This window comes from Ursus arctos, unplaced genomic scaffold, assembly GCF_023065955.2.
Source record: "Ursus arctos isolate Adak ecotype North America unplaced genomic scaffold, UrsArc2.0 scaffold_37, whole genome shotgun sequence".
Classification (NCBI taxonomy): domain Eukaryota; kingdom Metazoa; phylum Chordata; class Mammalia; order Carnivora; family Ursidae; genus Ursus; species Ursus arctos.
The window spans coordinates 11,364,382-11,389,778 of record NW_026623053.1 but is presented as its reverse complement, the minus strand read 5'-3'; the positions used below and the strand labels follow the sequence as shown (position 1 = coordinate 11,389,778).

General features: G+C 37.0%; 1 protein-coding gene and 1 pseudogene across 2 annotated transcripts in view; both read left to right on the top strand.

Annotated features, from left to right (window-relative positions):
- The window catches only part of PRKD1 (protein kinase D1), a 311,194-nt gene that overhangs the window by 35,153 nt on the left and 250,644 nt on the right, over positions 1-25,397 (top strand). The gene's annotated exons all lie outside the window — the stretch shown is intronic.
- LOC113266089 (60S ribosomal protein L9-like) lies at positions 11,591-13,557 on the top strand (annotated as a pseudogene).

Here is a 25,397-nt window from a genome sequence, read left to right as displayed (position 1 = left end):
TAATGTTTCTCTTCTCTGCTAGATTCCAGGCTTTGTGAGGTCAAAGATATGCGAGTTTTTGTTTATCTTTTAAATCTCTGCCTCAGAAATTCTTGATCCATACAAAGTACTCACTAACTTACTAACTGGCCAGAAAATGCATCCTGAAAGTGAAGATAGCTTCACGGGTTGTTTTCGGTAATTATCAAGGACATTTTAATGTGTTAGTGTAGAGTCAGACCTAGGGGCAGAACTGGAATTTCAAATTACAGTGAGGACTAGAATTAGAACCCAGGTGTCTGTGCATTCTTTCTTATGCTGGAACTGATCTTCATGCACCCAGCAGTACTATGTAGGAGCCTAAGAACCACACGCTAAAGAAAATATTATCAGCAAGGCATTTCTCATCTTTCAGTTTTGAAGTTGAAAGAGTATATAATTTTTTTTCATTTCATATGTTTATTGTAGCTTTTTTTTCTTTTAAAGATCTTATTTATTTATTTGACAGAGACACAGCCAGCGAGAGAGGGAACACAAGCAGGGGGAGTGGGAGAGGAAGAAGCAGGCTCCCAGCAGAGAAGCCTGACGTGGGGCTCGATCCCAGAACGCTGGAATCACACCCTGAGCCGAAGGCAAACGTTTAATGACTGAGCCACCCAGGAGCCTGTATTGTAACTTTTGTAATTGGAATTATTGACATTTTTTTTGGTAACTTCAAGAACAAAGTTACATTTGACAAATAGAAATGAGAGAGAGAGGGAAAGCTTTGGCACTGAATACCTGGGTGAGGACAAAAGAATGACCTTAAGAAGACTTGAAAAACAAAACTAAAGCTAAAAACTAGTTATTTAAAAAAAAAATAAAAACAATTCCAGTTATTTTAAAACAGAATAACTTTGGTCATTAACACCCTCAATAAAGTATAACTTGTAACAGGAGTATTTGGTCTTGGCAATAATAAACTACTCTGTTATATGCATTAAAGGTATTGAAATATGGGGCGCCTGGGCGGTGCAGTCGTTAAGCGTCTGCCTTCGGCTCAGGGTGTGATCCCGGCGTTATGGGATCGAGCCCCACATCAGGCTCCTCCGCTATGAGCCTGCTTCTTCCTCTCCCACTCCCCCTACTTGTGTTCCCTCTCTCGCTGGCTGTCTCTATCTCTGTCGAATAACTAAATAAAATCTTTTAAAAAAAAAAAGGTATTGAAATATGATCTTTTACATTTTTGCTCTTATGAAACGACTTATTCTACTATTTCTACTAGAAAATGGAAATGCATCAAACTCTCGGAGTAGTATAACTTAGTTTTATTTCCTCGATTGTTGTTGTTTTTCATTTTAAAAAGTTCGAATTGTACTCTGAGAAGGTTTATCAATAGCCGTTTCAGAAACAAATAAACAGATACGTTACTGAAATACATATGGTATTCTCAGTATTTTGAATTCATAGAGCTGAATGGAATTTATTTTTAACTTTATGAAGAAATAGTCTTTCATGGACATTTTTAATGGTGCTTCTATTCCAAAATAACTTTTGTGGCTATGACATTCTAGAAATAGATGTATTTGATGGAAATGTTAACAGATTCTTATTTGTAACCAATGAATGAAGCCACCTAGAATTTTAGTGACTTCCCTTCCAATGAATGGCCATTCATATTTATTATTATCAATTCTAATAATAATCAGTTTTAGAATGCCAGCTGGGCACTGTAGAACATTTGATGTGATCTCAATCTAACGAATCCACTTTTAAAGTACCATTGTTCAGTACACAAAAGCAAATGCACACCTGAGAAGATTCAGCCTTGAGCCTCTGCCTTTTCCAGAAATTAATACTATGATAGGAGGTCAGGGCATATATATGCAATAGACCTTTTAGCATTAAGTCATTCTTGGCACTGCGAAGGAGGGTAATTTGTGGAAGACTTTTATTGTGAAGTCTGTCAGCATGGAAACTGCAAAACAAACTCCTGAAAGAGAAAATGTCTAATACTCTTCTTTTTCTCTCTCTCTTTCTTTTCTTTTTTCTTTTCTCTCTTCTGTCTTTTCTCTTCTCTTCCATTTTCTTTTCTTTTCTTTTCTTTTCTTTTCTTTTCTTTTCTTTTCTTTTCTTTTCTTTTCTCCTTTCTTTTCTTTTCAGTATGGATGGGTAGAAACGATTCCACATTTAGTAGAACAAAGCATAGAAGATTGTTCTTGATACAAAGAGAAACTTCCTCAATAGTTTGGCTAAGGTATTCGGAAAATTTGAATCCTTAAATGAAAAGAGAAAACTCAATTAATAATTATCTATCTAGTATCTACTGTGTACTTTTATTAAGGTATTACACTTAATACGTTGGTGTGTTTTTAAATTAAAGAAAGAATGGTTGTGTGTAAAATGAAAAAAAGTAAGGTGCCAAAGAGCTGTGTGTAGAAAAAATACCTGGAGAATGTGTGACCTGTAAGAAGTGTGTGATGAAACATCCGCCATATATGAAGAGGGCATGAAGTTTGGTGAAACTAAATAATATTTAATTTATGCCAAAGTGAAGTCATTACTATTAATATCAAGGCAATGAATTAAGTGACTTATTTGTCAGCACTGATGCTGACAAAAAAAATTTTGAAAGGTGAATAGAAAGTCCTTTAGAAGTTTTTATTGAAAAAATAGGGGTACCTGGATGGCTTAGTTGGTTGGGTGTCTGACTCTTGATTTTGGCTCAGGTCATGGGTCTTGGGATCGAGCCCCACATTGGGGGTCCACGCTCTGTGGGGAGTCTGCTTGGGATTCTCTCCCCCCCCCCACCACCACTGCTAAAGTACACATGCACTCCCTCCCTCCGTCTCTAAAATAAATCTTTTTTAAAAAAGTTTTATAAGAAATAAATTTAGATTATTTTGGTATGTTTATATATGTATGTATTTCTTTCTGAATTTAATTCCATGAATATCTCTCTAGGTATTTTTCAGAGAATGTATATTTTCTGTAAGGGCTAAAATAGAGGTATATATGTGTATGTATATGTATGTATGTATGTATATGCATTATGACTGTCAGTGATGGACTATAATAGTATAATAGCCCGTGTGCGTGTGTGTGTGTGTGTGTGTGTGTGTGTGTGTATGAAGGAGAGGAAAAGGAAAACTGGTATCTAACTAAATATTTCACTTGTGGTTTTTGGTTACACCACTCAGTTGGACAGAGGGTTTTGCCATCCAAGGTGGCTCTACTTTACATGATAAAATTCCACTCTGTTTCTGATAATTGCTTGAGTCTCTGAGCAGCTTATACCTCCCAAAGCAATGGTACTTATGCTCCTTTAAAGGATTTTTTTTTTCTGCTCATGCATTTGATCTTTGTAGCTTATTACAATAGCTGTCTTTTGGGCATCCTGCTAGCATCCATTCACCATATTTGTGCCCTGTGATAAGAGATGTTGTATGTCGGTACATTTTTTCCTTATTAAGTTCTGAGTGTCTAGAACCGTGCCTGGATATAAGCAGACATTTGTTAAATATTTGGTTAATGTTTTTGGTAGGGATTCTTTCTTGCTGTTTAATACCAGGTATATTTTATGTGAAAGGCAGATAAAACTTACCACAAGAAACAGAGACCATGGTGGTAGATACAATTTTCAGTCATACGAAGCATCTAATTTCACAACAGTGGATCAGTTTCATAAAAAACAACATATCTTTGTTTATCAGAGTATGCACTGTGAAACAGCAATTAGGCTTCTTTGGTATAACTGGTTTCAATGTTTGCATTCTCATCTATCTGTGTACTAGTTAGGCAATGTCTTCTCTTAGAAGAGTTACTGCATCAGAAGATTTCATTCCCTTGGAAGATACTTGGAATATGTTATCTTTAGCCATTTTATTGGGAAAAAAAGGAGGAGGGGGGAGCAGGTCAAGGGCCTGCTTTCAGTCCTGTGATAGTCCTTTAAGAGTATCTGAATTTGGGTGACTCAGTTGGTTAAGCATCTGCTTTTGGCTCTGGTCATGATCCCAGGGTCCTGGGATCAAGCCCCGCATCAGGCTCCTTGCTCAGCAGGGAGCCTGCTTCTCCCTCTGCCTGCCCTCCCCCTGCTTGCGCTCTCTCTCTGACAAATAAGTAAAATCAAATCTTTAAAAAAAAAAGGGGGGTATCTGAATTTTCTAAGGTTATTGCCTAACTCACCCTCATTTGTTATGTTGTTAGTTTTTGCACCTGTCTATCCATCCGTGCATCTATTATCTTTCTGTCTGTCTCTCTGTCTGTCATCTATCTATCCACGTAGCTACCTATTCATCTGTGTATCATCTCTGTCGTATCTATTGTGTCTATCATCTGTCTGTTTCTCTACTTCTCTTAACCATCTGCCCATCTATGTATCTGTTCATGTATCTATTCACCTGTCAATCATCTACCCCTACACACACACAAACACATATGTATTTATTTTAGGATACCATTTATTATGTCAGGTACTAGGTCACATTTGTTATTCCTTCCACCCTATTTGCTTTATAGATGAAGAATTAAGATTTAGGGGGCTTAGCTGTCTTGCTCAACTAGTGAAGTATGAGCAAAAATTGAGTTTAGAAAGAGTCCTTATTTGATGGGGTTTTCACTTTCGAAAGATGCCATCGAGAGATTTATTCTTTTACTTACAACAGATTGGGAGAGCTAATGAAAATTCTTAACAGTGAGAAAAAAATAAAACATTTGAAATATCTGAGCATGTCAGAAACTATCAGTTCTTTGCTTTATCTTGGGAGAACAGAATGGTGTCTAGAGAGAACTGCATTTGATAAAATATTGGCAAAAATATTAAAAGAATACTGTGGTAGTATCAATAACACAATCTTCGAGGGATTTAGGAAGTTCATATGCCTACAGAAAAATGATACAAATCATTTGAGAACCTTGTTAGAGAATTATCAAGGAAAGATATTTTGCTTAAGTGATTTCCTATGTTCTTCAGGGCTAACATTTGTCCAGACGTTTCTCTTTTGGAGTCAAGAAGAATGCACAGGATCGAAGTCTATCTATGAGCTTCTTCAGATTAGAATTCCCTAAATGTCTGGAGTACTGCCAGCTGTTATCGCCAATATTTTCAGTTTGCAGCCTAGGGTATACTTTTATGCTTCTCATAATTTGGGGGGTATGACTATTATTTCAACTCCAATATGAACAGTTTTTATAGTGAAATGATCCTAGTTATTTTATGCTAGGGTAGCATAGCACAGACCTTTGACTTTGTCTCTATACTTCTTTTTTTTCTTTAGTAGCACTTATCACATTATTGTCTTACCACAATGTAACTTCACATTTATTCGTGTGATTCTCTAATTGCTGTCTCCTCCGTTGGACTCCATGTTCCAAGGGGAAAGTTTTCTGCTTCCTTCTGTGGCCTTAGAGCCTAGGATGTATGTGTATCCACACACACACACACACACACACACACACACACTCATATATATATGTTCTGTAAATTCTTGTTAGATGAAGGAAAAGACCTCTGAGAGACTTTTAGACAAGGCTAGATAAGAACTCATTACAGCATCCCTGACTGCATGATTTTCTAAATGCTCAAAAAGCCTATTAAAGATGGAATTGTCTTTAGCAGCCTATCGCTTTTATTTATTTATTTTTTTAAAATATTTTATTTATTTATTTATGAGAGAGAGAGAGCATGAGTGGGGTGAAGGGCAGAGGGAGAAGCTCCCTGCTGAGCGGGGAGTCTGACATGGATCATGTAGTAGTTTTTCAGGTGCTTCTTTCTCTATTTAGGTGTGCAGTTATACTGCAGTGATGATATTGTTACTTCATTTTCAATGCATAACTCTTTTATTCCTTTTTCACATGTCCATGACCTTGGTCAACACTTCAGAAAAAAAGTTTAAAATGTGAACAACATTTAGAAATACTCTAGTGCTTCATTATTAGGTAATGATATTAGTTGTTTCATATTGGTTTTTTTTCATGTAAATGGAAATTTTTTATCCCGAACACTAATAGATAATAGTATAAACATCTATTAATATTATAGAAGCACTGGTAGAGATCATTGCAACTACAAATCTTAATAGAAATTTTGGTTCTGGAGGGGCGCCTGGGTAGCTCAGTCGATACGTGTCTGCCTTCGGCTCAGGGCGTGATCCCAGAGTCCTTGGATCGAGCCCCACATCAGGCTCCTCCGCTATGAGCCTGCTTCTTCCTCCCCCACTCTCCCTGCTTGTGTTCCCTCTCTCGCTGGCTGTCTCTCTGTCAAATAAATAAAATCTTAAAAAAAAAAAAAATTTTGGTTCTGGAATAGTCTTTCTAATTTATATCTGAAACATAATTGCCTTTAAAATGATAATTTCAATCATATTAGGCTAGCAGTATTTATACTTTTAAATTGCATTAAAATCAATATGAGTTTAAGGGAATAGTATCAAGGACTAGAGGTCTAATGCCGCTGACTTTAGTAATGTTACTCTGAGGAGAACCCAAGCATGTTAGGGGTTGTGGGTGTTTGCACATATGAGGAACACGGCAATTCAGGTGATAGATACCTGCTTCAGAGTGTTAGGTCACTATCACTACTTGAATAATAAAGGGCTAGCTCTGCTCAGCTTTACCCACCACAATATTTTTACCTTATTTCATCTTGCACATCATACACTTTTTTTGTGAACTCTCTTTTAACCATTTTACAAACAAGGTTGAGTATGTATCAGTGAATACGGTAAATAACTTAGGGTTGTAATATAATAACTTACGCTTTACCTAGGAACTTAATCTTTCATTTGTGTGGTGTACTTGTTCTGTCACTCCTCCACTGTTTTTCTCTTTCATTGCTATGTGGAGTTTTATTCCCATTACTCACTTATGGTAATGCTTTGGGTCAGTAGGGATGTTACAGATTCCCTCAAATACCACTGTGATTTATTGTCCTGTTCACCTTGAATTGTACCATTTAGGTCTGATTTATTTTTTCTTCTCTTGAATGTATTTGCTTACTAATAGGTTACTAAAATATGCCCTGTGTTCCAGGTCTCAAGTACCCCTTCATGGGATGCCTTTCCAGCCTAATTCGTGTAAAAGTTGATCTATCTTGCGGTAGGGCTTCCTGCATGATTATGTTGGTCCACTCATCTGGGCATTTATACATTGCCTCAGGTCTTATTCACTGGGGCTCATATCACTTACAATGTATTACATTGTATATTTATGACTTAAGCGTTTCTTCTTCATTTTGCAGTCTTTGAGAAAAAGCTCTGTACCTTATATACTGTCATATCTCTCAGGGAGCCTAGCGCTGTTCCTTGTATAGATTAGGCGCTCAGTTTTCTCATTCTTGTCTTCACAGAACAGATAGCTTATTTAATGCGTATTTGAAATACTGCTCCTACTGCCTCAGTGATATGGACATAGTAAAGATACCACACATACAGATATGATACAGATCAAATTTTCATGCATTTTAGAAGGCATGCATTTTGTTGACTCCACGTCATGTACTGGTTGCACCCCTAGCAGGAGACCTAACCAAGAGGAAGGGAGAGCAATAGTGGCGTTAGGCTATGTGAAAAGTATTCATGTCCACCCGCAGGGCAGTCGGGATTGCTTTCTGGGTTTTTTCCTGGAGTTTGAGCTGAGAGTAAGCATTAAAACCATCTCTAGAAGATTTTATATTAACATTGGCAAGAAACAAACAATTGACATCAGGCATAAGTCTTAATTTGCGTTATGCTTTTGGCGCATCGTTGCTGGGAAAATTATGCTAATCTTCACCATCTGCAGCTACCAGATGTGCCATTGAGAGGTGCACAAGTTCCTTTCCAGAAAACTGCTCGATGTCGAATGTCAATCATTCCAGTTAAAATGACAGCACCTACCATCAGAGGAGGGAGGACAACTACAATTCATGTTTTTTCTTTACCATCACATACAAATCTGGATGATTAATACTGTGATAAATGTAGCTGACAGAGGAAAACTAACAAATGTAGTTGCTCAGTCCATCTTTTGTTCTGTTGCAAAATAGCTATGGAATCTGTTAAAGACTATCTCATTGAATATACATGCACGGTGGGTGTGGTTACATTCTGCTGACTGCATTACATTTCTTGGCTTGTATGGTTTATTATATTAAGAGAATTGGCTGGAAGGGTGTCAGCAGATGGTGCTAGGCACAGAGTAAGTTTTATCATTGCATGGTTTAGTATGCTTCCAGGAATTCTCTCCCAAATATGATTTTTGAAAATAAACTTGTTCATTTGAACACACTGACAGGTTCTTCCCCGAGATTCTTATATCATAAAAGACATTGCCATCAATTTACTGGAACTATGTTTTTGTTCCTTTTGGTTGGGAGGGGGAGAACAAGAGAGAGTAGGAAGTGGTGACAATCATCCAGAGTCTTTTCATGTTTTACCTGAGTCTGGATGTATCTACATTTAGACATAATAGGAATCCTTTATGTACTAGTTTCATACCTTTTTAATTTTGGCAGCTACTGCTAAGCATTACAAGAATGCCAGGGCACAGAAGCACGTTGAACATACCAGGTACACCCTAAAATTCCACTGATTTCTAGAATATTAATGAATAACAGTGTATGCCAGCGGCTGGACCTTACCGTGAGCCTTCCTTGTTCAGGAATGTGTCAGGGGGAGCAAGTGCCTTCCTCTCCTTTCCCTCATTCCTTGCTCTGGTTCCTGCCAGCCACACCGTGCTGTTGCCCCAAGAGGCTTTGTGTGGACACCAGAGGGTATTTTCTCATAGCTTGGGTATTCTGTAAACTTGTTCCAACCATTGTATCCGAAAAAAAGTATATTTTGATTTAAATTACACTCCTTAGGGAATGGGGAATTCCCCCTTAACCCTGCTAAATGCTGTTCTTATTCAAGTTTTGTCAGGAAATGGGGCATTTTTTTAGTCATAATTATTTCTCCAAACTACCTTTGATAAATATCTGAAGTCACCCCTTTGTCCTATATTGGTGTGTGGTGTTGTTCTTAAATCCTGAGGAAATGGGAGTTTGTAAAGGAATATGAAGGAAGAGTCAGCTTAGTCCAAAAAATAAGGGGTCCTCTGGATGAGTAGGAGATCCTGAATGTGAAAAGAATTACACTGTTGTGTGTTTTTGAACGATAGTGCTCACTAAAACTTCATCTCAGAGATAAATACAACTGTCTTTTATCTTCTTGGGGCAGAGGAATAGAGCCTACAAAGGAAAATATTTTAAGCAGTTTTCACCGATTTCTGTACCTTTGCCTACTTGTTCCCGCTGCCTAGAGACTTGCACACCCGGGCTCAGCCCCAGGTAGATTTTTACTCATTCTCAAGGCTTAATTTCCTTATCTTCTTTGTGGAGTGCCTTTTTTTGACCTTTCAGGGAGGAATTCTGTGCTTGCTTCATTCTGAACCCCCAGCCTCGTTCTCTTGTACCCTGAGTGAACTGCTCACGTAGTATGGTGATCAGCTAGCATCTGTCTTTGTCACCTGACTGAAGTCCTTGATGTGTTGAGACTGCTCTCTTTTTTGTATTGTTAGCTGTATCTTTGAATCTGTCTCTGGAACAGTATAACATCTATTAAATATTTATTGAGCAAATAGATGGGTGAATAATATTATATTATTCTTATATGCAGAAGTTTCATATATGGAGAATCATCTTCAATGTCTTTAAGGTTCATAACATTTTGGACTATAAATTGTAGATAAAATAGTTTGTGTCTCTTTTAATTTTGAAATATGTAATAACATAATATGTTCTATTATCATTGGTATTAGACTAACATTAGACTTGAGATATTCATACATTGGTGTATATATGTATGTTTTTATAAAGTCTTATTACCTTTCTGTATTTCATTCCAGTTTTCATTTGAAATATTATTTGTCATATATGTTTCACATTAAAAGAGAAGTTAGATCACTGAAAATCCTCATAGCAAAAGTTACTTCTAAACTTTTATTCATTGTATAAGGAGAACATTGCATACATTTTGAAAAAAATTTTTTTAGTCCTAATGTCAGTAAATTACTCGTGACATTTTTGTCTGTACACCTGCAGACCTTTTAAAATGTATTTATGTACAAACTTTTCAGTAAAAGGAAGATCTCACTGTACATATTGTTCTTTAACTGAGCATCATTTTTGAGTTGACAAAATTACCCAAAACATTTTAGGGTAGGAGTTGCCATTTGATGATCATCTCTGCAGATGATGCTCACATTGAAACTAGAAGGTCAACCATATGGAGAGGTTAAAAATAAAATCTGCTGGCCTTCCAAATCCTCTTATCAGCCACCTAACGGGGTCAGATACTGACAATGATGCATCTGAGAGCAGCGAGTAAAGACAGATTGCAGAAGTTTCATAATTGTGAATTGTGTTCGCAATTTATTCATTTTTGCTTATGTTCGTTCCCCGTCTTGGGGTCTCTGGACTGTGCAAACTTGGGTGACAAATCTCAGATGTAGCTCTAAAGGGCTCGTAGTCATTTACATATTCATGCATGAAATAAAGTATTTTATGATATGTCAATCAAATATACTCAGAAATCAGAAGGCAAGTTTTTTCCCAAAGTAAGTTCCTTCTAAATGTAGCTAAAAAGAGCTACTTTGTCATTAAAGTGAATGAATATTCATTTTTAGAACAGACATGATGTTTGGATTGTGTTAAACATATGTCTGTTAGTGAAAGTGTGAGTCACAAAGAAAATTTCATCTAAAAATAATATCTATAGAAAAAAGCAATAAATATACACATGGAAAAATACTACTTTTTTGGTAAACTTTTACTTCATTTTTAATGCTTGTGATATCATGTATTTATTTTCTGTTATTACAAGAAATGGGTGACCGTGGCTAAGAGGTGGAGGCAACCCAGGTGTCTTATCCATGGATAGATGGATAAACAAGACATGGTATATACATAGAATGAAATATTATTCAACCTTAAAAAGGAAGGAAATTCTGACACATGGTATAACGTAGATGAACCTTGAGAACATGGTAAGTTTATATAAGCCAGCCGCAAAAAGACAAATACACGTGATTCCACTTATATGAGGTCTCTAGAGTTGTCAAATTCATAGAAACAGAAAGTAGAATGGTGGGTGCCAGGATCTGGGGAGAGGGAGAAATGGGGAGTTCTTTAATGGGTATAGATTTTCACTTTTGTGAGATAAAAAGTTCTGGCGATTGGTTGCATAACAATGAATATACTTACCCCTTCTAAACTATACAGCTAAAAATGGTTAAGATAGTAAATTTTATAGTATGTGTATCTTGCCACCATAAAAAAAAGAGAGAGAGAGAGAAGGTATAATTTTTAGACTGGAGCTTATTTATTTATACCCGTAATTGTTTCTACAGAATAGATACCTAGGATTGGTCTTGGACCTCTAACGGGGTTATGATATAATACATGATTACTGATCAAATGCGGATACATTAGAAAATCTAGTTAAGGCTCAATGGCAAGTCACTTGTTCCTAAATTGTCTATTTTGTTTATTTTTGGTAGAAAACATTGGGTATTGTAAATTATTATTTGTAGAATAATTAAAAGCTAACTAAAGTTTTGAAATCACCATGTTCAAATATGTATTTGAGAGCTCCTTTGCTTTTTAATGGTTATTAATTCATAATCCAGAAACATTGATTTATTCACATATTTATTGACAGCTTACTATTGTGTGAGAGACTGAGCTGGGTGAAGATATATAATGATGAATAAGTTAAGTCTTGTTCTCAAGGGATTTAAGGTCAATTGGAGTGGAGTGGGAGGAGAGTAACAAACAGAAAATTACAGTAAGGTACTATAAAGATTATGAAGGAGTAAATAAGAGTATAATAGAAAAATGTAGGGTTTGGGGAGTTCAGGGTTTCTTTTTTGGGGCATCAGGAAACAGTTTGTGGAAGAACTAGTAGCTTTGTTTAATGAAAAATATAAGTTCATGAGGTGAAATTGTTGAAGGAGAAAATGGAGGGAGCAATAAATGCAGAGGCCTATAGATGGAGCCTTCCATTCCCGTTTTCTGGGCTAGTCCTTCATGTCTGTTGTCCTGGAATGCATGGTTTCTTGTTCACTGTCTTATGTCCAGGTTTGGTGGCATGCCTATAGGGCTCAGAAAACATGGCTTAGTAACTGAGAGTAGTTTGCTGTGCTTGGAACACTGAGTTTAGTGTGGGGGAGAGGAAAGATGCCATAGGTAAGGTGAGGCTACATTATGAAGATACATACCGCCTTGTAGCATGATTCTGGCCGTGAAGAACCATGCAAGATTTTTATTGGGGAAAGTAGTATGGAGAGATGTGTGCTTCAGAAATTTGATTCTGGATTCACTGAAGAGAAGAGACTGAAATGGAATGAGAGGCAGGACCATCACTTAATAAGGTAGCAGCATCATGGGGACAATAACTGACGTTGTTTGTGGGGATAGAAAGGAGTGAGTGAATTCCAGAACTATTAAAAAGCTAGACTTGCTCTTTGCCACATCTACGGTGAGAATGAAGACCATTCTCAGCAATCAGACTGCTGACATTCCAAAAAATGTCAGCATCATCACTCTGAAGGACCCCAGAGGAACCCTGCGAAGGGACTTCAGTCACATCAGTATAGAATTCAATCTCAGAAAAAGAAGAGGCTCTGGATTGACAAATGCTGAGGAACTAGGAAAGAACTGGCTATTGTTCTCACTGTCTGTGGTTGTGCACAGAACATGATCAAGGGCGTTACGCTGGGCTTCCCTTACAGGATGAGGTCTATCCATGCTTACTTCCCCATCAACATTGTTATTCAGGAGAATGGTTCTCTTGTTGAAATCAGAAATTTCTTGGGTGAAACATATATACGCAGGGTTCGGATAAGACTAAGTGTTGCTTGTTTGGTATTTCAAGAAAGTTGAGTTAATGCTTGAAGGAAATGACCTTGACCTTGTATCCAACTCAGCTGTTTTTATTCAGCAAGCCACAGCAGTTAAAAACAAGGATATCAGAAAATTTTTGGATGGTGTATATGTTTCTGAAAAAGGAACAGTTCAGCAGGCTGATGAATAAGATTTAAGTTGCCCAGCTATAGAAACAGCAAGATGTCGGTTGATTTTTCAGACTCAGTTGTGATATTTTAGTAACCAAGGCGAAAGATTTATTCGATCTGAAGAAAATCTAGAGTATTTATTTGTGATATTTTAAAGATGCAATTAAAGCTATATTGATTTGGATTTTTTTTTAAAGCTAGACCTAAGATTTAAGAATATTGAGTGTGTGTGTGTGTGTGTGTGTGTGTGGTGTGTATAAGTGTGTGTGGGGGAGGGAAAAGGATGACATTATGGCTTGGACTATTGAGTGAATGGTGGAGCAGTTCACCAAGGTAAGGACAGAGAAGAGAGGAGAGTGTTTGGGAAAACACAACCATCTTCACTGAAGCATTGGGAGGGGATAGAAAACCCTAGTGAGGGTCCGTGAATTGGGATGAAAAGAGGTCCAAAATAAGGAACCTAAGGGGAAAAAAATGGAAGAGTGAACAGAGGATGACAACGCATAATCAAACCTACCCAAACCAACAAAACACAAAACAAACCAAAAAACCCCCAAAGCAGAAAACAAAGCAAAGCTGAGCAGGCGTGGGTCAGAGAGGGAGGAGGAGAACCTAGAGTGTCCTTTCAAGAAAGGGAGCAGGGTGTTTTTGGAATGAGGTGGTAGTCAGTAGGCTCTCAGGGAAGGGTTTGGCAGCAAGGTGCTGCGTGGTGTGCTTGGTGGAAGGCATTTCAGGAGTGCTGTGGGGCCCAGGGCAGGTTGAAGTGGGTTGCTGAGTTACGTCAGAAGTGGAGGCTAGGAGCCAAGACAACCATTTCAAGAATTTTTACTGTAAAGTGGAGGAGAGTAGAGTAGAAAGAATTATACTAGAGAGGATATAATAATATAATTTTATTTTTATTTTTAAAAAATGTTTATTGTGATAAAATACATGAAACATAAATTTACCACTTTATTCATTTTAAGTATACAGTTCAATGGCATTAAGTATATTCATGGTGTTGTGCAATCAACTGTCTAGTTCCCAAACTTTTTCAACACCCCAATAGCAACTCTATACCCATTAGGCAATAACCCTCCAACCCTTCCTCCCTCTAACCCCTGGTAAGTTCTATCCAATCTTTGTGTCTCTCTGAACTTGCCTATTGTAGATATTTCATATGAGTGGAATCATCTAGTATCTGTCCTTTTGTGACTGGTTTGTTTTACTTAATGTAATGTTTTAAAGGCTCCTGTGTGTTGTAGCATGTATCAGAACTTCACTCCTTTCTATGGTTGAATAATATTCCATTATATGTATATACTGTAAATTGTTTATATATTCCTCTGTGGACACTTGGGTTGTTTATGAATAATACTGCTAAGAACGTGGGTGTACAAGTATCTTTTTGAATACCTGTTTCCCCTTCTTTTGGATATATACCTAGGAGTGGAATTACTGGGTCATGTGGTGATTCAGTGTTAACTGTTTTGAGGAACCACCAAACTGTCACAGAGACTGCGACATTTTACATCCCCCACCAGCAAAGGATCAGGGTTCCATTTTCTCCACATTATTGCAAGCACTTGCTTTCTGATTTATGTATGATTCTTGGACTTTAATAATCCTAATACTTCCTCCCATCTGGGCTCTTGTGGACTCCCTCGCCCCTACTCCGCCTGCCAATTTTATCTGTCCTTGAGGCATTATCTCCATTTTATAGGTGTAAAAACTAAGGCTTAGGAATGTTCAGAAGTTTGCCTAAGATAAGTGCATTGTATCTTTCACTGTAAAATCTGTATAGATATAAAGACAATATACACATATTCATCGTTGGTCTTTATTTTTCCTCTCATTGATCTAAAACCAAAACCAAACTAAACTAAAACTGAAACTAAAACTAAAATAGGAGCTAAAACTTAAAGCTGAAACGTGTAAGATTACAAAGCAACCTGCTATTCAAGACACATGCAGCTTTTACTAGGTGGACTGCCAGGCGGTGAAAACCTGTATTAATACACCGGCAGCTACGTTTGATAAAACTGTTAGAGAATAGATCTTAATAACGTAAAATAACTGCATGAATTTGATCTGTGAATGAAGAGGTTTCCATTTTGTGTAGTTCTTCAAACTTTTTTGAACATCCACACCATTCGTGAAAATAAAGTTGATCACATATTCCTATATATGTGATCTGTATTAATAAATGATACTGTAGTAATACAACTTACAAAATAAAACAATATATTTTATAAAGGTAAGAATAACAATATGAAATTATTGAGTATGAACATAATCTCCATTTTCTTTCTCTATACAGTGGTTTTTCTTGCTCATTTCTGGGGTGCATGCACCTCTACTTGTGTAAATTACTGATAAAAAAATGGCTAACAGCTGTCTTGTGTGATGTGTTCAGGCACTTTTTAATCATTTTTTTTAAAAGATTTTTATTTATTTATTTGACAGAGACAGAGACAGCCAGTGAGAGAGGGAACACAAGCAGGGGGAGTGGGAGAGGAAGAAGCAGGCTCCCAGCGGAGGAGCCTGATGTGGGGCTCGATCCCATCATGCCGGGATCAGGCCCTGAGCCGAAGGCAGATGCTTAAGGACTGAGCCACCCAGGTGCCCCCAGGCATTTTTTAAAACAAATATTTCAAACATCCTTTGTATGTGAAGGGTATTTACTCAAATGAATTCACAACTGCATGTTGAATATTTATTACATACAAAGCATTTTTGTACATATTGTGATCTTGCTTTGCTCTCTGCAAAATATGCCGTAAAGTTTAGTTGTAACTATATCTAGCTGAAGTTCCAAAAGCTTGCCCTTGAGGAGAAGTGCCTCTAATTGTAGGAGAAAAGGAGTATAAGCAACATCAAATTTACTTATAAAGCAACGTTTGCAACCTTCGTCTATAACTTGTATTTAAATTGTCTTTGGAAAAGTGAACGAGGTGATAATTTATCACACGAAGCTGTTTGTGCTCGTGTTTTGGCATTTTGAAGAAAAACACAAGTACATTAATAGAGTGTCGGGGGAAATTGGCAAAGCACTCTGTGTGATCTCGGGAAAACAATGTCTAAAATACATATATATATTTGAATAACCTGAATTCACTTGAATATATTTCTGCTTTGACTGCTTTTGTGAATCGATTTGCTCCATAGCAACTATCAAACAGAACTATGCTAAAGGGGAAGAAAGAAAAGGAGGATATTTGGTGTGGAGATTTTAAATGGCTTTTGAGTCAGCAGTCAGCTGTTTTCCTTTTGACTGTAGTAATTATTTAAGAAGATTTGAAATGTATTTTTGTGGTTACATTTTAAGTACATTAGTAAGTTTTTCCTGAATGGTGTGTTTTTGTTTCTTCATTGGGTAAATAACTGAGTTTCCTCTCCAGAAACAACATCCGATTCAATTTTTCAAGGTCAGAATGCATAAACTTTTTGCTCAGTGGCTCTTGAAACTCTCATGGCTCCGTGCAGGTGACTGTCCAGCTAAATTCCAGAGATGACACTAATGAGTGAGAAGAATGACGTTATGGGAACAGCTTATCAATGAATACAGCTACTGTTATGTTAGATCTAGAATTAGGAAAAGACAGTTTTCCATTTGTATAGGCGAGTCAGGAACACTTTCTAAGTGTGTTTCACATTTTTTACATACCCTTTTCACCCTTGTTTTAACAAGATTAGTGGATGGTAGTTTGGGCCAAGAGGTTTACCATTTCATGCGGAGCTGCCTGGATTCCCAAACATGTTATCATCTCTTTTAGAAAATAGGTTAATATGTGTGAGTCATGAGGACCCAGACCTAGAAACAAACACTTTGGTAGACAGTTGACATACAGCAGGTCAGAACACTTACCATCATACTCACAGCGTGGGTCTAGAACTGCTCTTTCAAATGATGATGATGACGGTGATGATGCTGATAGGAACAGCTAATGTTTACTAAGAATTGACTGGAACCTACTTTGCTAAGAACTTGGTATGTATTATCTCATTTAATCCTCAGAACTTTGCATGCATTATCTCACTTATCATGAGTTATTCATAATCCCCCTTTTATAGATGGGGAAGCAGATATAGTGAATTGTTCAAGGTCACATATTTAATGGCCAAGTCAACTTAAAAACTCAGGCTTTCTGACTACAGAGACTGGGTCTGTGAAGCTCTACTGCCTCTAATTTTGGTGATAAATATTTTGGCAGATGGCGATCACAGAAGTTGCTTTAAGTCACAACTTTCAAGTACTCTTCTTTTCTTTTCTTTTTTTAGATTTTATTTATTTATTCATGAGAGACAGAGAGACGCAGATGCAGAGGGAGAATCAGTGTCCCACAGAGTAGGGAGCCGGATGTGGGACTTGATCCAAGGACCCCGGGATCACTACCTGAGCCATAGGCAGACGCTTAACTGACTGAGCCACCCAGGCGTCCCTCAAGTACTCTTTTTTTTTCTAAGTCCAAACTGTGTACCTTCTATCCCCCCCAAATTATATTATCGCTTTTGTAGTTTTAAAGAGGAAGGTGTGAAAATTTGAAATGTTATCTGTTCTCATTTAATTCCCTACTTTACATGGAGAGCATATCGTACCCAGATCTAAATGTCATTACCATTTGCTTCTCACACTTAACGAAAGGGAAAGTATATGCTCAGTTTTGAGCAGAGGATCCCTTGTAGGAGTGTGACAGTGCTCAACAAAGTTTTGGCACTTGTGTTTGGCAAAACATCCCAGGCAGATGAAAGATTCATATGGCAGGAGCGCTGCTACTCGGAAAGGTGCGTTAATATGAATATTAACACCTGTAAGTGTTTGTGAAATAACCTTAATGGAAGGACTAGAATATTGACAAAACATTATCAAAAAATTATTCTATATTTAACAGATAAAGATACAAAGAGTAATTTATTGCAGAAGTCTGTGATGATTCAGTTCCAAATTGAATGTGATGTCTGTAATTATATTTTAGAATATTAAACAATATGGATGTGATATCTGATTCTTAAATATCATCATTACACTGAGTTCTAAATATAATCCATCTATAACCATACTTACAGCAGATATTACTGTGTGTCAAGCAATACTTAAAAGTACCAAGAAAGAAATGGAAAATTCAAACTTATGTGATTTCAAAATAATTCTTAGCATTGCTTCAGGGGTTATTAAGACAAACGGAAGGGATTTTTACAAGGTATAGTTCAGTTGCAGTTTTCTTCCTCAGAATTCACATTATTGCCACAGCCTACGAATGACAAACATTTGTGGACTATGGCAGCAATCTGTTGGGTGTTTCAATCTATTTTGAGCTGAAATTGATTAGCACTTTATGAAAAGTGTACAGAAAATTGCCATGCTTATCAAGGCAAATCAAGCCATAATTCTGCCTTTTTTTTTGTACACCTGCAGCTATGAATATTTTTTGGTGGATACATTGAGATGTGCTCAAGAATATACATATTGGACTGCATATCATGCAATTTATTCTGATCTTACTGACAGTTTGCAAACAAAAACTCAAAACAAGATGCAACTGTGTGTAGCTCCCGAACTGTAGGTTCTGATTTCGGCATCCGTGAATGTACAAGGAAAGGGGCCTACAGCTGAAGAGGTGTGCTTTTGCTCATCTTACTGTGAAATATAATCTGGGCATTTGTTCGATGGATTTCATGAAATATGGAGGAAATCTGAACTAAGGGTAAGGGTTTCATCTGATTGCCTTTATTTTTATCCCACCTTGGTAATACTAAGGAGAAGAAATGAAAATAACCTGGAGTTGATGACTCTAGTGGCATAAGTTAACCATATTCAAGGGGAGTCGTTAAGAATGAGGAAAGGAGGAAGTGAGCAGTGACGGTGAATTTCGTATTTTGAGAGGAAGAGCCCTTTCTGTGGCAAGACCTTCAAAGAAAAACAAGCACTGTAAGTCAAAAGAAAAGGGGGAAGACCATGGACTACATGGAAGTCAGTGTTATTCGACATACTTTTAAAAACAGAAAAACAGGGGCGCCTGGGTGATACAGCGGTTAAGCAGCGTCTGCCTTTGGCTCAGGGTGTGATCCCGGCGTTCTGGGATCGAGCCCCACATCAGGCTCTTCCGCTATGAGCCTGCTTCTTCCTCTCCCACTCCCCCTGCTTGTGTTCCCTCTCTCGCTGGCTGTCTCTATCTCTGTTGAATAAATAAATAAAATCTTAAAAAAAAAAAAAAACAGAAAAACAGTGGAGAAATAGGCTAGTCTTCATGTTGTCACTCTCAGGCAGAGTTGAGAATAAATATCATCAGATTAAAAAAAAAAGAAAGAAAATCGTTGAAAATGTGCTACGGAGTAAGCTAGTCACCTGAAGCTTATTTTAATTCCAGCAAATGTTACAAGTTGCTACTTAAAAGTCCCAGGTTGTGTGCAATTTTTTTACTTTATGCCTGGCTCTCTAGAAAAGGATCCTGAATCATCTTGCTAAATTCCAGATCTGCAATGAGTCTCTTCTGATAGAATTCTGTATTTTACATGAAAACACATTTTTAATAAAAATTACCTTAAAAGCAGCTTTTTAGATGTTTGCAATGAAAAATAAGGAAAAGGAAAATTGAAATCATTCATGATTGTAACACTCAGACTATATCATTCCACTCTTTTTATTATAGATTTGATATGGTAAACTGTTTTGGGATTTGCTTTGTTATACACTACGCTATGAATCTATTTCTGTGTCATTAAATACTTTCCTGTCATATTATATTTAGAAAATATTCAGTTTTTTTTTTTTTTAATCAAGGGTACTTTCCAGTGTTATTGTATGGATTTCCAACATCCGGTCTCTGCATGGTTGGGTGTTTCGATATTTCCAATATTTTGCAATTAACAACAGTAATAATTTTATCATCATCATGAACATTAAAAAAATTTGCTGAGGTAAAATTCTCAGAACCATCAGTGTTGTACATCCACCACCTATCTCTACTTCCAGAGCTTTGCATCACTCCAAAGTAAAACACCTTATCCAGTAGGGGCAGTTCTCTTTCTGGCCCCAGCCTAGCTCTCCCATCATTGTCTCTCCCCTCGTCAGGTTTTTTCTAGTGCCCAGACCAACCTCGTGAATTCCTGCTCCATCACCTTTGTCAGTTGCATTCACTGTCCACTTCCCTTCATCCATTATTCAAACCCAAGTCAGTTCTCACCTCCTTTGTGAAAACCTCTCTTACCAACTAAGCCTCCACGATCTCTCTCTTCTGAAAATATTAGCGTGCATGTCTGTATTGTTCATTTGGCCCATTTTTCCTCTTATAATGCCATTCCAGTAGCATGTGTTGCCCATAAATTATATTGCAAACAATTTCCATTTTGCTAGAGTGCTCTCTTATCTATTTTATGTTCCCTGATAGTTGTCTTAGTACATGGCACAACAGAAATGCACAATAAGTTCTTGTCAAATGAATTAAAATTCATTTTTTTTCCCTTACAGACCTTAGCGTAGTGCTTAGCATAGAGTCCCAACAAATATTTACTGATTGATTTAAACATATTTATACTTTTACCTAATTATCTCTCTTTGAGGTCACAGGTTCTGCATAACTAACAGCTTTGTAAACAAGTACTGTATGTACTCTGATTTATATGACCTTATTTAGGAGATTTATTTTTAAATACTGAGATTTATTGAACAAGGCAGTATTCATATGTAAATCAGTCTTTCTTTCAGTCTTTCTCTCTTTCTTTTTTTGAATTTGGCCTAGTCTTTCTCAGCCTTCATATTTCTATGTGTGATGTTTGTTTATATATGGCATTTCCACCTGTGGGACTACAAAGTGAGGGATTATGTTTTTGCTTTTGTTTTCCTAATGGCACTAGTGACTAGCAGCTTCAGAGAACATTTCATAGTGACTGTAGGCCCTTCTTGGCAATTGTTTCTGATACCTCAGTGCTCATTTTCCTAGAGATAAAAATTATATGATTTCTGCCTAAGTGTACTTGCTTTGCACTTGTGTGCACGTTGGTTGGCCTCTGTAAGTTGAATGCATGTTTCCATAGGAACTGGAAATAATAAATTGATATTACTATGCTTAGAGTTTCATTGTTCTGTGAAGACGTTTCCGAAGAGAATGTGAATTTATCTAAGTAATCTGTCCATTTGGCTTTTTATAATAATATATATTTTTGAAAAGTTCCACTTTACTCCAAGAAAATATCTTTCTCTTCTTCATTACTTCTGAGGAAAGATTCCTACTATGAATTGATGAATTTTTCACCCCCCTTTCCCCTCTTAAATGATTCCATGAAAAGCAGATGAAAAAAAAAAGTGCAGTGAAGATCAGATTCAGAGCTAAATCTCTCAAAGTGTATTTTCTTCCATATATTTCTGGTGGACTTTTTTACAGCATAAGGGCGACCATTTATTTTTATTGTTCTTGTAATCAGTGAATAGGTTGAGCTTAATTTTATTGACACTCCTTTTTAAAACAATTCAGCCTGATTTCAGAAGTGACATATTTTGCATCAGGAGAGGACTAAGCTATGCAAAGTGGCATCCTTTGAGGAATGCTCATTACCAGAATGGCAACAAGGAACTCAGCTTGAGCAGTTCCTATAGTGATTGCAAACTGGCTCACTTCCCAGCTCTTAACAATTTCAGTGTGGGTTTCTCTTGATTGACCATCAGTCTTCGGCATCTCTAAACACATATATTACACACACACACACACACACACACACACACACACACACTTGGCCAGACACAAGATAAACAAACAAAGACTCTTATTAAACTCCAGAACAGCTTACATAGAGTGGTTTAATCCTTTTTGCATATAAATAAGATCCCTGCTCTGCTCTGCTATTTTGGAATATGGAAAGTCTATAAAGCTTGACTCTAAATTTCGGAAGGCATAGTCAACTGTAGACTGTTTTTGAGTGGTCCAGATATTCAGGGTCTATGACTAACGTTCTCCCGACATAGATTCTCTGTCTAAAACACAGTTGCCAGACTAATCATTCTGAGACTTATTTGTGACTGCCACTTCTAGCTTCACAGGTTGTTGCCTCACTTATCCATTACTTCTGTCATTTATTTTTGGGACATTCAGCATGTGCCGGGTACTATACTAGACAGAGTGTCAGAAACCTCCTTTATGTAGCCCCATACCCATTCTACCCCGAGTGCCACGGCTAGTGCCATCTCTGTGAATCACTCTCACAGTTATCTTGTAACAACAGATTTGACCATGTTACCTTCCTTCTTAAAGCATTTCAGTTAAGTCCAGTTACAGTTAGCCTAAGATTCAAACTCCTTATCACAGTTCACAAAGCCTTGTGTGATTTGACCCCTGCCACCTGTCTGACCTTTCCTTCTATTCCGTCCCTTGACCACTGTGTACCAGCCACACTGGCCACCTTTCTGTGCCTCCACGAGGCCAGGATCTTTCTCGCCTACAAGGCTTTGTACGTGCTGTTCCCTCTGACTGGAACACCCTATCCCCTTCTTGCCAAAGTTGGCTCCTTCTCCTCCCTCATGTCTTATCTTAAATGTCACTCCTCGGAGAGTTTTCCTCTGACCATGCTATGTAAATAGGCCTCCCCATACTCTCTTTTGTTATACTCTGTTTATCTTATAGCACCTTCAAAGTTTTAAGTTTATATTTATTTGCTTTCTTTGTTTTCTGCTGCCTTCTCTAAAGAATGATATCAGGAGGGGGTTTATAGACTGCGAGAGTAGTTTCTATCACATTGAAGAGAAGGTGTAGTACGAGGGAAGTTTTGAGAGAGCCAGAAAGATTAAACACAGTGAGAAGATTGATTTCTAAGATTTTATTTTATTTTTTAAAAAGATTTTATTTATTTATTTGAGAGAGAGTGAAAGAGAGAGAGAACATGAGAAGGGAGAGGACCAGAGGGAGAAGCAGACTCCCTGCTGACTGGGGAGACCGATGTGGGATTTGATTCTGGGACTCTGGAGTCATGACCTGAGTTGAAGGCAGATGCTTAACCAACTGAGCCACCCAGGCACCCGACTTCTAAGATTTAAAATGTGCAGCAGTTATCAGGACAGCTTTTGAGGTGAGGCTGTGGGTGTAGAATGCCAATGTCGAGTGGAGATGAAATGAGGGTTTCTAGAGTTGAGTGTCTACCACAAGCCAAACATTATTGGGCATTGGGTATATAAGCCTCAAAACAAAATCTAAATTGTATATTCTTACCTCCTTTGTTGTAAATTAATTGGCCATATATGCATGTTATACCTCCAGCTTTGTTTTTCTTTCTCAAAATTTCTTTGACTATTTGGTATTTTTTTTTAAAGATTTTATTTATTCATTTATTTTAGAAAGACAGCGTGCATGGTGTGAGTGGGGGGGGGGCAGAGGCAGATGGAGAGAGAGGATCTCAAGCAGAATCCACGCTGAGCATAGAGCCTGATGCAGGGCTTGATCTCATGACCCTGAGATCATAACCTGAGCCAAACCAAGAGTCAGATGCTTGATCGACTGAGCCACCCAGGTGTCCCACTATTTGGGGTCTTTTGTGGTTCCATACAGATTTTAATATTCCTTGATTTTTGTGAAAAATGCCAATGGAATTCTGGCAAGCATTGCACTGAAACTGTACTATGCTTTGGGTAGTATGAACATTTTAGCAATATTATTCTTCCAATCCATGAACATGGAATATCTTTTCATTTATTTTTGTCTTTTTCAGTTTCTTGCATCAGTGTCTTATAGCTTTTAGGGTACAGGTCTTTCACCTTCTTGGTTAAATGTACTCAGGTATTTTATTCTTTTGATGCAATTGTAAATGGATTATTTTCTTAATTTCTTTTTCTGATAGAAACAACAGATTTTTGTTCATTAATTTTGTACTCTGTAACTTTACTGAATTTATTAGTTTTAATAATTTTTTGTTGGAGTCTTTAGGGTTTTCTGTATATAATGTCACATCATCTGCAAATAGTGACAGTTTTCTTTCTTCCTTTCCAATTTGGAAGCCGTTTATTTTTTTTCCTTGCTTAATTGTTGTGGCTAAGACTTCTAATACTTTCTTGAATAAAAGTGGGGGTAGTGGCCATCCTTGCCCAGGTCTTTCTTCACCATTCCTTGTCTTATGAAGGAGTTTTTAGTCTTTCACCATTGAGTATAATGATAGCTGTGGGTTTGCTATATATGGTATTTATTATGTTGAGGTACATTGCCTCTATACCCATTTTGTTGAGTTTTTATCACAAATGAATGTTGAATTTTGTCATATGGTTTATCTGCACCTATTGAGATGATTATATGATTTTATCTTTTATTTTGTTAATATGCTGTATCATGTTGATTGATTTGTAAGTGTTGAACCATCTTTATATCCCTGGAATAAATCTAACTTGATTGTTATATATGATCCTTTTAATATATTGTTGAATTTGGTTTACTAATATTTGTTGAGGATTTTGCGTCTGTGTTCATCAGGGATATTAGTATGTAATTTTATGACAAAGAAGGCAAGAATATACGATGTGGAAAGGACAGTCTCCTTAATAAATGGTGTTGGGAAAACTGGGCAGCCACATGCAAAAGAAGGAAACTAAGCTACTATCTTACACCATACACAAAAATTAACTCAAAATGGATTAAAGATTTGAATTTAAGACTTGAAACTCCTAGAAGAAAACATAGGCAACAAGCTCTTTGACATTTGACTTGGCAATGATTTTTTGGACCTGACTCCAAAAGAAAAGGCAACAAAAGCAAAAATATAAACAAGTGGGACTACCTCAAACTAAAAAACTTCTGTGCAGCAAAGAAAACTATCAATAAAATGAAAGGCAATCTACCAAATGGGAAAAAATATTGGCAAATCAAATATCTGGTAAAGGGTTAATATCCAAAATATATAAAGAACTCAACCCAATAGCAAAATCACAAACAATCTGATTTTAAAAAATGAGCAGAGATATTTCTCCAAAGAAGACATACAGATGGACAGCAGGTGCATGAAAAGATGCTTACCATCACTAATCATCAGGGAAATGCAAATCAAAACCATAAGGAGATACCACCTCACATGTATTAGAATGGCTATTGTCAGAAAGATAAGAAATAACAAATGTTGGTGAATATGTGGAGGACCCTGTGCACTGTTGGTGGGAATGTAAATTGGTGCCTCCTCTATGGAAAACAGCATTGAGATTCCTCAAAAAATTAAAAATAGAACTACCATATAATATAGCAATTCCATTTCTCGGTATTTATCTGAAGAAAAAACCCCACAAATTTGAAAATATATATGCACTCCTATGTTCATTGCAGCATTATTTATAATAGCCAACATTTGGAAACAACCTAAGACTTCATCAATGGATGAATGGATAAAGATGTGACATACATATACAATACCACTTAGCCATAAAAGGCATGAAATCATGCCAATTGCAGTAACATAGATGGGCCTTAAGA